Source organism: Lepidothrix coronata, unplaced genomic scaffold (assembly GCF_001604755.1).
Source record: "Lepidothrix coronata isolate B3197 unplaced genomic scaffold, Lepidothrix_coronata-1.0 Scaffold27, whole genome shotgun sequence".
In the NCBI taxonomy this organism is placed as follows: domain Eukaryota; kingdom Metazoa; phylum Chordata; class Aves; order Passeriformes; family Pipridae; genus Lepidothrix; species Lepidothrix coronata.
The window spans coordinates 3,786,135-3,797,444 of NW_016690207.1; positions in this window are offsets into that span (position 1 = coordinate 3,786,135).

Here is an 11,310-nt window from a genome sequence, read left to right on the forward strand (position 1 = left end):
AAATAAGGACTTTAGAGGTTGATGAATTACCTCCCACTGTACTGTAAAGCCAAGACTTGTCTAGAAATTGAAATACTACCTATTTTTGTAACTACTACAATCTCCCCTCGTTCAAAGACGAAGTTGGAGAGCACTCTGAGAGGAAAACACACATAAAGGACAAAAAAAAAAAAACCCAAAAGACAGAAATTCTATGCAATCTAAGGCATTAATTTGCACTGAAGGTGTTGTTTGCTGATTTTGTTCTGGTGGAAGTGAATTCCAAGCCAGTGCATACACAGATCTGTATTCCCTTACCAAGGGTAAAAGTGCTGTATAGGAACAATTTGATAATAAAACTTTTTCCAGAAAACTGTTCTCCACCTTATTTTCTTATAAAGACTGAGAAAAACTGAGTGGAACAGGGAAGGACCTGACCTCTCTGCCAGGTCACAGGGGAAAGAGGTGCCCCCCTTTACAGCCCAAAATACTTCTAATACTTCTTTTGACAAATTCCTTTCGAAAATCAAGGCACAAAGCAGAAGATTTGAACACTTTGAGAGCCAAGATTCAACACTCCCTTCCCAAAGGCGACAATCTCCAAGGCAAAATAACCCTTGGGATGGGTTAGTTAGGAACAGTCAAAGCTCTCTTAGAAACCAGGTCTTGAACAGGGTCATCTCAGCAGGAACCAGGAGGTCCCACATCTTGTTCAGAGCAAGGCTCTACCAATTTTAAAGCAAATGATAAATGATAGGTATTAAATTTCACGTTTCAATACAAGCCTAGACAAGCTTTAGGGAAGGAACAAAGGCAGAAAGAGGAGTTGCATCAAACAGCCAGAGGGATTGCCAGGGAGGGAGAGACCAAGGGAAGAGCTGCAGGAGGGGAAGGAGAGGAGTGTTTTCCAACCTAAAGCGGCCTGTCCAAAAGTCCACACCCTTCTGTTAGGAGCTGCTTTGCATTTTGTGACCTTCCTTCCTTAAAACTCCTCACCTTACTGCCTGGCTGGGCATTGCACAGGGTATCAATTACACTGGGTATCAACAGAGGAACGTGAAGAAGAGGAATTGCCAAGGAAGAAGGAAGAGGGACAGAAAACAATGAGCCTGTAAACAATGGGTGAGTCCAAATTCCAGATAAATGTGCTGCTTATCACTGGTTAATGCAATCCTGGAGCACACCAACAACAGCAGGACAGGTGCCAAGCTGACTCATTCCAACACCTTGGCACTTGCCAGGAGCCAGCACTGATTTGTTTTGTTTCCTGTTTAAAAGATGGGAAAGATGTGAGGAGAAATTCCACGGGTGAGCAACATGAGCTGCTTTCCAGCATCTCCAGACTGGCCAAAATATCTGTTCAAACAGAGACAAGAGGAAAGAAAGAGGAGAGAGACTCGATGTGAGAGGGCAGTTACTGCACAGAACCAGGAAAGAATATAATAGCTGTGGTTGTTCTACTTCAAAAACAAAATACATTTTCTTGAAACAACCTATAGAAAAAATGACTGGATAGGTTGTACAGAATATACAGGAATATGCAAGGCTAAAAGACAAAACCAAGAGCCACAGGAGAGGAGTTTCCCAGGATTCCAAGGCCAAGTGGCAGCTGTAACACCGGAACCTGAGCTGGCTGCTTCTTGATGTTTCCAGGAACATTCTTCTGCCATATCACAGAACATCTCTGTCTGACACCTGCAGCCTCCCCACTGTCAGAGGGAACTTTGCTCTGGGATGGAAGAAGAGTCAAATAAAGAAACGGGAAGAAACAAAGCAACACAGGCTGGAGAAAAACTCAGCAGCAGAGGAGAAAAAAAAAGAGAAGTTCTGAGAGGAAAACTTAAAAGATGGATGTGATCCATCCATTTTGACACCAACATATGCTCCTGAGAGAGGAGCAAAAGAATTCTGCTCTTCTGTCATAGCAGTGTCTGGAAACCACCAAATGTCTGTCTCCACGTCCCCTCTGTGCAGGAGGGAGTGGGGAGGAATGGCAGCACCACATTTCCCACCTGTATCATCATTTTAGGGGGGGGGGGAAAGCAACATAGAAGATCAGCAACAGAAAAAAAAACCCAAACCAAACCAATAAAAAAAAAATAAAATAAAAACTAAAGGGAGCTGATGATCTGGAGCAAACACCTTGAACCCTGCAAATGGTTCTGAAACAGTTTGCTCTCATACCTGTAGAGTCAGTTTTGCTTCTAACAAGAATTGCCAACAAATGCTCCTTTCTGTTGCCAGTGTTGCTTAGTCACAGCTCTCCTCAGAGGCTGAGATTAGTCTGTGTGCACCCTGTCAGCTCTGCAGTCTGTGACTCCATCACACCAGCATTCCTTTGAGAGACAAGATGTTCTTTGCAATCTGTTTTACCATATCAATGCCTGAGCAGAAAGCTCCAATCAAAGCAACTGAAAAGACAAGTGAAGAAATCAGAATATCGACATGATTTTCCACCAGGGCAAAGCCTAAAGACAGAGCCACTGTTTCTACATCTCAGAGCATTCCCAATATTACAAAAGAAAAACAGACAAACAGGCCACAGGCATGGAAAGAATGAATCCTGCATTTGCTCCTGGCATTTGTGTTGGTTTGAACCAGCAAACCTGGGAACTGCTGCACAGGACAGGGCAGGTCATTGCATGAGAGCAGAGCAGGGACCTCCCAGCCCAGTGTCACCATCCTCTGTTGACATCCAAGGCATGAGGGCTTGGGATCTGATGCAAGAGAGTGTGGAACTCAACACAGGCCTCTTTTAACCCCATAAACTCAGAGAGCACTGCAATGTCCACAGGGAGAAGGTGCTAAAATCCAGCTGCAAACTTCAGCAACTCAAACACACACAGAAGCATCTTCCCTCCAATCTCATAACGAGTTTTTAAGTAGCAGCATCACACATCAATTCTCACACTTAGTGCTGCATCATTTATTCCCTTTAATCTGCTTTGTCTCCCATTTGTGAGCAGGTTCAGGAGGTTCACCATGGCAACTTCGTGTCCTCGTGGCTCCCAAATGAAAAATGTTATGGGGATTCAGTTAAATTCCAGATCTGGGCAGAATACACTCTAATCCAGGCTCTGAAAAACTGAGCTGGCAAGCTCCTTATATTCTAGCTGGGAAGGAAGATAATTTGCTTTCCTGGTCAGGTCTCTGTATGGCTTTTTCACTCAGCCTTGCACAGCCTGTATCACACAGAGCCTCCAGTCTCATGGAGGTTTATTATTACCCCATGCACACCCTCATTATTATTATCATCATTTGAGGGGTGAGAAAACACGCAGGAACAAATGAATCACGAGAAATACTTCTGTGCTGGGTGCTAAAACAAAAAGAAAATGCTATTTCCTCCACTGAGTTCTTTCTTGTAAGTGCCCTGAGTCAGTCCTGCAGCCTCAGCAGGAACAAACACTGCTCTCAGTAACTTGTTATTAAGATATGCAATGGAGAGCAGCAGATTTTGAACTGTGAGATAATAGACCTTCAAACAGGCTGTTTCTTTTTACTACAATCCCACTAAGCATGCCAAGAGTTAACTCACTAGCTCATAAACTGAGAAATCCTTCTTCAACACAAAACTCTGCCTTCTTGCTCCAGCCTCAGCCAGCCTGGACAGGTCTGATGTCCCCACTGATTACACAGAATTTCACAGCTTTCCTTTCCCTCCTTCTGCTGAACACAACAGCTTCTCTGCTCGGTTTTCTCTGGTTTGAACTGGCTCTCAGCATCTCCCCAGCACCACCTCCTAAAAATCCGAACGCTCTCTCCCCTTTCACCTCTGTGTCACTGACAATTCCTGCATTCTGGGCAAGAGCAAGCAAATTGAAAAGGGAGAGCTGGCTCAAGGCAAAGGGCTGCTCTGCAGCAAAGGGGAAAGGGAGAACTTAAGGATGGCAAAAACTGTTGGGCAATGCAGTGTGTGAAAGTCTGTCCAGGCTGGCAAGTTGTACTGGTTGCTCTGTCGTGAGGTTTGTCTCCTGACCCTCAAAAATTTATTCATGGCAAGACTTAATACTGGAATTAGGCAGTGGGATTTTAGGTCCTGCTTCCCAACACACAGATTTTGAACAGGTCAGAGTTACTGAGCAATTTATCTTGGAGTGAGTCAAGCTTTAAGATGGTAACACATAACAATACCTGCCTTCCACCATAACTGTGTGAGAGAGAGAAGTCCTGATGTGTGCCAGGGCTGGATTTTCCCTTATGCTCAAATACCAAACTGATTTTGGCATTATCAGAAGAGATGTGTTAAACACTGAAGTGTAGTGTATGTAGACTTTTCAATGATGACTGTGCAGAGCATAGTCCCCCTTTCCTGTACATCAGTTTTGCAGACCTCATGCAGGACACTCATTCCCTCTCCAAATAACTAAGTAGGAATTCCCTGTATTACATTTTCAACCACAGAATATGATTTAATAGCTGAAGAATTCTTTGAGAGAGCCTGAGATGTCAAGACTTGAGTGAAGACTGGAGGGCTACAGTGAAGAGTTGTGAGAGTGCCTTCAAGTGTCACCAACTCACAGGGAGGATTCACATTTTGAAACAGAAACTGCAGCCAAATTATACAGTGAAAACTCTCCTCATTACCTTCTCTAATGCACCACCTCTCCTGCAAGGAATCTCTTTGGCAGACACCAGGACACTGCTGGCCCAGGAAAGAGAAACAGAGGAAACAAAGCACAGAAATTCATATCGTGACGCAAACATTTGCAGGGAACTGCTGTTCTCACTGCACCTGCTGAAAATAGAAACGATGGTAGGAAGGCACACCCAACTCACAGCCCATCTATTCCTGTAACTCAAGAGATTACTGCTGGTGTGCCACCACACAGAACTCTGGGATGGCACCTCCTTGGGGCAACCAGTTCTCAGGGGCCTTGCTGAGAACCTGTGATGCAGATTCTCAGGAAGGTCACATCAACACTCAGGCAAACCACAGGGAGAGACACAAAACTGCACTGAAGAATGTGATTATGGTGCCAGATAGCCCAGAAATTTCTCTAGAATTACAAAATCCCCATTTGCAGAGACCCCAACCATCTGACCCAGCCCCATCCTCTGAGCACTCCCAGCTGGCTGCAGAATTCCTTCTGATACCAGAGACCTTCACAGGGGAAAAACACCCTCCTCCTCCTCAGTCATGCCTTGTTACTTAACTGGCCTTAACTAAATCAGTTCGTGAACTTTTCCCAAAACATTATTTTGCAAGGACTGAAAAAACTAGTCCAGACCCACCAGCACCAAAGACCCCCCTGGGGGGAGCAGATATTTTCTGGCAGCACTTGCAGAGCCCACAATCGCTCCATCCATCGGATTCCAGGCAGCAGCACCACAAAGCACGGGGCACTTTGCATTCCTAATCACAGTTAGGACCTGCTCGGACCTCAGCTGAGCCTCTCCTTCAGCTCCACATCGGGAGGTTTATTTTCCAGCTGAAAAAAAGAGTTTTTATAATTCGGAGGTGCGAAAATTGGAGGCAGACAATGAAATGCGAGGCAAACACGGGAATTCCAGATGCAAAGTTGTTTTCCACCCGGCAGATTCTCCGGGCTAACCCTAATCCCCCACACCGGCAGAGTCACCTTCTGTAACCTGGGAGATGGTATCTTCGAAGCTCATTTGGCACCATTTAAATGCTCACATTTCTAAGCAAGCTATTTAGGAAACAAAGCTCTGCTGGAATCAACTTTAGCTGGTTTGGTGCTGCTAAAAACCCTTGTAATGCTTTGCCAGGAATTTCAAGGAGAATGTCCAGTCAGAGCGATGCATTTAAGGACAAACATGATTTTTTTTTCTAGCAGACCCATCAGCAAAAATCCTGAATAGTCTGGAACTATGCCTTTTATTTAACAACCCACACCAAAACACCACTATGTTTCGCAATTAATACCCCTTTAATTGGAAAATTAATTGCAGCAGCAATGATTCTTTTTGAAGAGGCTGGAAGACTAATTCCTTCTGCCCTGTGTTTCACGAAGTTTTCAAGCAAAAATCCAAAACGAACAAGAAGAATAATAATTGTTCTTTTTCTTGAAAAGCAAGAACGACCTCGAAAAAATAAAAAGATCTCTGTGAAAGAGAGTTCAGAAGCCCAATTGCTGAAGGTTTAAGAACAGCAAAGAACACACCCCACCTCCAGCAGCTGAGCCTGAGGCTACCTGTGTTTCAGGGAGCCACAGGGGAGGCTGGAAAAGCCAGAGCTCTTCCAAGGAAAATCTCCCAGCACCAGCTCTGTTTTTCCATGTGTTCATGGACAGGTTCTCAGGAAGCACAGACAGGGCTGGTGTCTCAGCAAGCCCTCCCTGAGGTGATGGTCACCCTCCAAACCCCAAAACATGCTGCCCAAGGACTCACCACCACAACAGCTCAGCACGGACAGGGATTCCTTGTCTGCTTGGACCAGAGCACAGCAGAGCTGGCCAGGACAAGTGCAAGGGCCTGAACACCAGCCCTGTGCCCAATTCCCACCCAAGGGGTCCCAGCTGTGCCCAATTCCCATCCAGAGCATCCCAGCTGTGCCCAATTTGGGTGGGCTGTCCTGCCCTCTCAGCCCTGGCCATCCCAACCCCTGTGTACCACCTGTGCCCTCCCCCACAATGGCACTGCCTGTGATGTGTTTCACTAAATAAACACACTTTGGAACAGATAAATTTTAATATTTATCAGTATTTATCCTCCTTTATGTTCAGGTTACCTGAAAACAGGCTTTTATACAATGAACTTCCAATATATACAATGAACAATTTTATACAATGAACTTCCCAGAAGAAGAGGGTAGGACACCGAAGCCATTCCCAAAATCAGGAAGATGTGTAAGTGCTGTAAAAACGGGCAATAAGCAAATTCAGCCTCCAATTCTGCAGCTTATGTGTTTAACTCCCTGCAAGAAGACAACCCCCTGAAGCCCCAAACCAGAGTTCAACACTCACACCATAAAGCAGAAGTTTTTCTCTGTTCCCAAAGCGAGTGTAATAAATATTCTTCAGGACAAGAGACAGGTAGTTAGGTGTAAAATAAGCAGAAAAGACAAAAATCAGTAAAAATGGTACCAGATTTCTCTGCCAAAGGAGGTGGGTTTGACAGCTATGAAATCTCTCCCCTGCAAGTTGACAAACCCATGTGCTGTCACAGTACCTGAGGTCTGTTCAGCTGAACTGATCCTTTCAAGCACCATGAAAAATTGTGATTTTGGTAAAAATAGCCTGGCCTTTAGCATGGCCTTCAGCTTCTCACACAACTCAACTGCTGCTGAGCCTCTTTCCCCCAAATTTTACCCCAGCAGAGACTCTGTAACTGGTCCTTTTGTACATCCACTGATAGATCAACAACCCAGTCTCAAGGTGGGTGATTTTATCAGTCACCGACTGCCAGCAGGCAAGAAATGCCCTAAACTACGAGACTGTCTTGACAATAAAAATATAGGAAGTGGTGGCATTATTTATTTTTCCATGCCATGATTTCTTCAGCCATTCACAGTTGCTCTGTCCCTCTGTTCCAGCCCCACATATTCTCCATATTTCTCCAGCCACCACTCTCGTAAAACTGGAAAACAGACAACTTTTGGGGCTGTGCAACTGAGAAACTACAGGAAAAACCACATTGCTCTGTACAAATCTTGCTTCTTAGGCAGAAATTCCTACTCTGGCCAGACCTGGAACCCTGTAAGACTGAGCCACTATCCCAGACCAGGCTTTCTGATGGAGCAGTGACACCTATCCAGGTATTAAGTTAAAATCCCAATTATTTCCCTGATAGTCTGAGGAGGCTCAAATCAGAGTGTGCACTTAAACAGCAGCAGTTCTGATGTCTGAATTTTAAACAGGGTATAAAATACACTCAGCAGAGTCATGGGAGCAACAGGGATGGGGAGAAAGGTGGGCAGAGGGAGGAAACCAAAGGTGTGTGGGCAAATGGACTGTGTGGAACAGCTCAGCAGTATCAGAAGTTCTGCACAAACAAAGACCAGAATATGTTGAGTAAGTGAGTAGATAAGACCCACAAGACAAAGCACAGGGAATTCCCCCAAGGCAGAAAGCCTGATAACCTGAAGAATCTTATTTTTCCTGGGGGCAAAAGCGGTGCCAGAGACTCTGGGAAGGGGCAGAGTTAAAGTTCAGCTCCCTCACAGCAGCTGATTTTGAGCTGGGTTCTGCTCCCTGCCTGCAGGGAGGGCTGGGGGAGGAACCAGCCAGGCAGAAGCACTACTTATGTGACAGAAAGAGGAAGAAAAACACACATACTGCTATTTTTAAAGATGCCTGCAGCACTAGTTCCCGGTAGCCTTCTCCATTTTTAAAGAAGGAAAAGGCTAGCTAGTGAGAATTTCAGTTTGTAAGACAAGGGGTGTAAGGACAAGACTATCCAGAGCTGGACAGGGCAAGAGGCAAAGCAGGGGCAGGCTGGGACAAGAGGCACAAAAGGAACAGATCACAGAAATCACATTAAAACCTTGCAGAAAGAAACCTGGAGACAGCAAAAGCTTTTGTAAACTCCCCTGATCACAAGGAAGGAGCATGAGCAGGAGAGTCAGGTTCTTACTTCAAACCACAGAATACTGAGACAGCCCAGAAAGGCCAGTGCAGGGGGATCCTCTCAGATTATTCCAGTCTCAAGCTGCCAGTTCCTACATTGCAGTAATTCAGCAACTGCCCTTGGATTTAATTTGATCATTTCAACCATCTCCACTGCCCCCAGTAAAGCAAATCTGTCATCTTTTCTCAGGGAAGACCTTCTTTTTACCCACGTGGTGTTTTGTTATCCCAAAAATTCACCCCGAAAGAGTGAGTTAAGGGCAGAGTACACCCCAAATGTCATTTCCTGTGGGACTGTAACAGACGATAACTGAAGTCAAGACAGGGATTTTATCCCAGAAAAATTGGTCTGTGTCTGCCTGGTACATAAATAAGATGCCTGTGACCTAGCAGGGCTCAGAAATAGCCTTTTTATGAGTTCTGAGAGTTCCCATCCTGTCACACAAAGGATGTGCTGGCAGGGAACTGCTGACTTACAGAACCAGCAGCACTAAGCCTTTCATCTGAGGGTGTCCACGTGCTTCCAGAACTGGAGGCCTGAATCCCTGCAAGGTTTGAAGCAACAACCTGATGTGATGCTGTCACCTGGCTCCACTCACCTAAAAACCAGTGGTGGAGAAAAGAAAACACAAACCTGTGCCAACAGTCCAAACAACCTCAGCTCCAATTTTCCACCAGGGTTCCTAAATACTCCCCAAACCACAAACATCAACAGCTTTATCAGTATAACAAGGAAAAGCAGCTACTTTTATAGCAAGTTCCCCATTTCCAGGTGCATTCCTGGGGTGAGGTCAGAGGGACAAAGCTGTTATTTCATTTCAGGAGCCCAGCTCAGTCATTCTGGGAACTGTGTTGAGCTTTTCGTGTCCCAGCTCTCTGCAGTCCTCTGCCAAGCTGGGAGCAGCACAGCCCTGGCTGGAACCAGTCCCTTCACTGTGGCTGAATTTTGTCCTAAGTTCTCAAGGGTCCCAAACCAGCTCTGCTAGATTAGGTTTGAATTACTCTGTATTTCTGCCTGGAATAGCCAGGTCTGAGCTGCTCTGGAGGAAAGTTTATTCTGTGCTGAACAGACAGAATGTTCCCAAGACAAATGTCCCAGTCCCCAGTTGTGGCTGAGCTTTCCTTCCTGGGCAGGTGAGCTGGGCTGCAGAAGTGCCCCCCACTCCCCCCAGGGAGGTTGAGTATAAACTCAGAGGGGAAGGAGCTGCTCAACTTCCCTGGATCACAGCTGGATCCAGCTTGTTGCTGAGACTAAACTCCTCCACAAGGTGAATTTCTCCTTGAGTGCAGGATCTTCACAACCCAGGGTCAAATTTCCTCCCAGTCCAGAAGGCAAAGTTGTCCAGAAGGCAAAGGCCACAAAAGAATAAAACCCAAGAGGGGTGATTCTGGGCATGAACACTTTCTTTCTGAGCTTAGCTAAGGGGTTTGGAGCTGCAGTTTGCTAAGAGAGGGTGGAGAAGCCAAGGTAAGCAAAGGATTTACAGCACTACAAAGTCTTCCTCGTTCTTAGTTACTGCTGACTTAAAAAACACAGGTAAATACACTGCAGGAAAACTCCTTAGGGTGGTAAATCATTGATGGGAAACATTTGCTGGTGGACATTCTGCTTATGGATCAAATAACATTTACATCTTAAATTTAATATTATTTCCCCAGGAAGGAGGTCAGGGATTGTTCACTGAGTGTACAACCCTTCTTTTGCTAGAGGAGAAAAAACTAATTCTGGCTCTTCTGACAAGACCAAAGAAACCCCCCCAGGTCCTGACCTCATTTATAGCAAACTATATCAAAATTTCATGTTTATGGAGTAAATCCAACTTCCCAGCAGCACATAACGAGAGAGAACCAGGTCTTTTTATAGTTCCAGTTTCCATCTCCCGCAGCAGTGCTGTGATGTAGATCCAGCCCACAACACCCCTCTGGCATCACTTGTGAGCATATTCATCAGGTGGCCCCTTTCCAAAGGGCTGCTGGCCCAGGTTCTCCAGCCTGTGGTCATTCACCCTTCCTGTCCTTCACCTTCCAGGCCATTCACTCAAGAGCTGGACTCGATGACCCTTGTGGGTCCCTTCCAACTCAGAGTATTCCGTCACTCTGCTCAGCCTGTGCATCCTGGAGAGCTCAGTGCTTCAGGCAAGAGGCTTTGGAGAACAGTTTCACCTGCCAGGCAGTGTTTGACCTCAACAGCCAGGGCTCCAAGAGGCCTTTGACCCACACAACATGTTGACTTCCCTGTTGACCACAACCCAGTTATCGCCTCCCCGGCGCCGCTCGCAAAGGTCAGACCCGGGCACTTGGGCTCTCCAGGAGGGTTTAGCAAGAGCTGGGCTCATGGAAACCACCAGCTTTCCTCACTGCCACGTTCTTCACTTTATCTGTGTTTGCCTTGGCACATTTGCTCCAAGAAATAGGCTTATTAGCAGCTTTTCTCCCCACGGGAATACCGCAGGTGTACACTTGGTGTGGTTTTGGAACGGCAAAATAAAGAGCTGTTTGCTTGGTGGCTCCAAGGTGTGGGAGTGATGGGCTGCAGCAGATTTCCCACAGGGAACTGTGCATACTTTGTGGTATTTTGGGCTTTGATCTGCCAGAACTTCCACCAGCTGACAGATGGGTGAGGGGGAGATGCAGAATCGATGCCTATTGCTTTTGGGAGATAGAAGTGGAATTTCCAGGTCTCTCAAGTTTCTTCTTCCTCCTCACTTCAGGTTTCTTCTTCCTCCTCACTTCAGGTTTCTTCTTCCTCCTCACTTCAGGTTTCTTCTTCCTCCTCACTTCAGGTTTCTTCTTCCTCCTC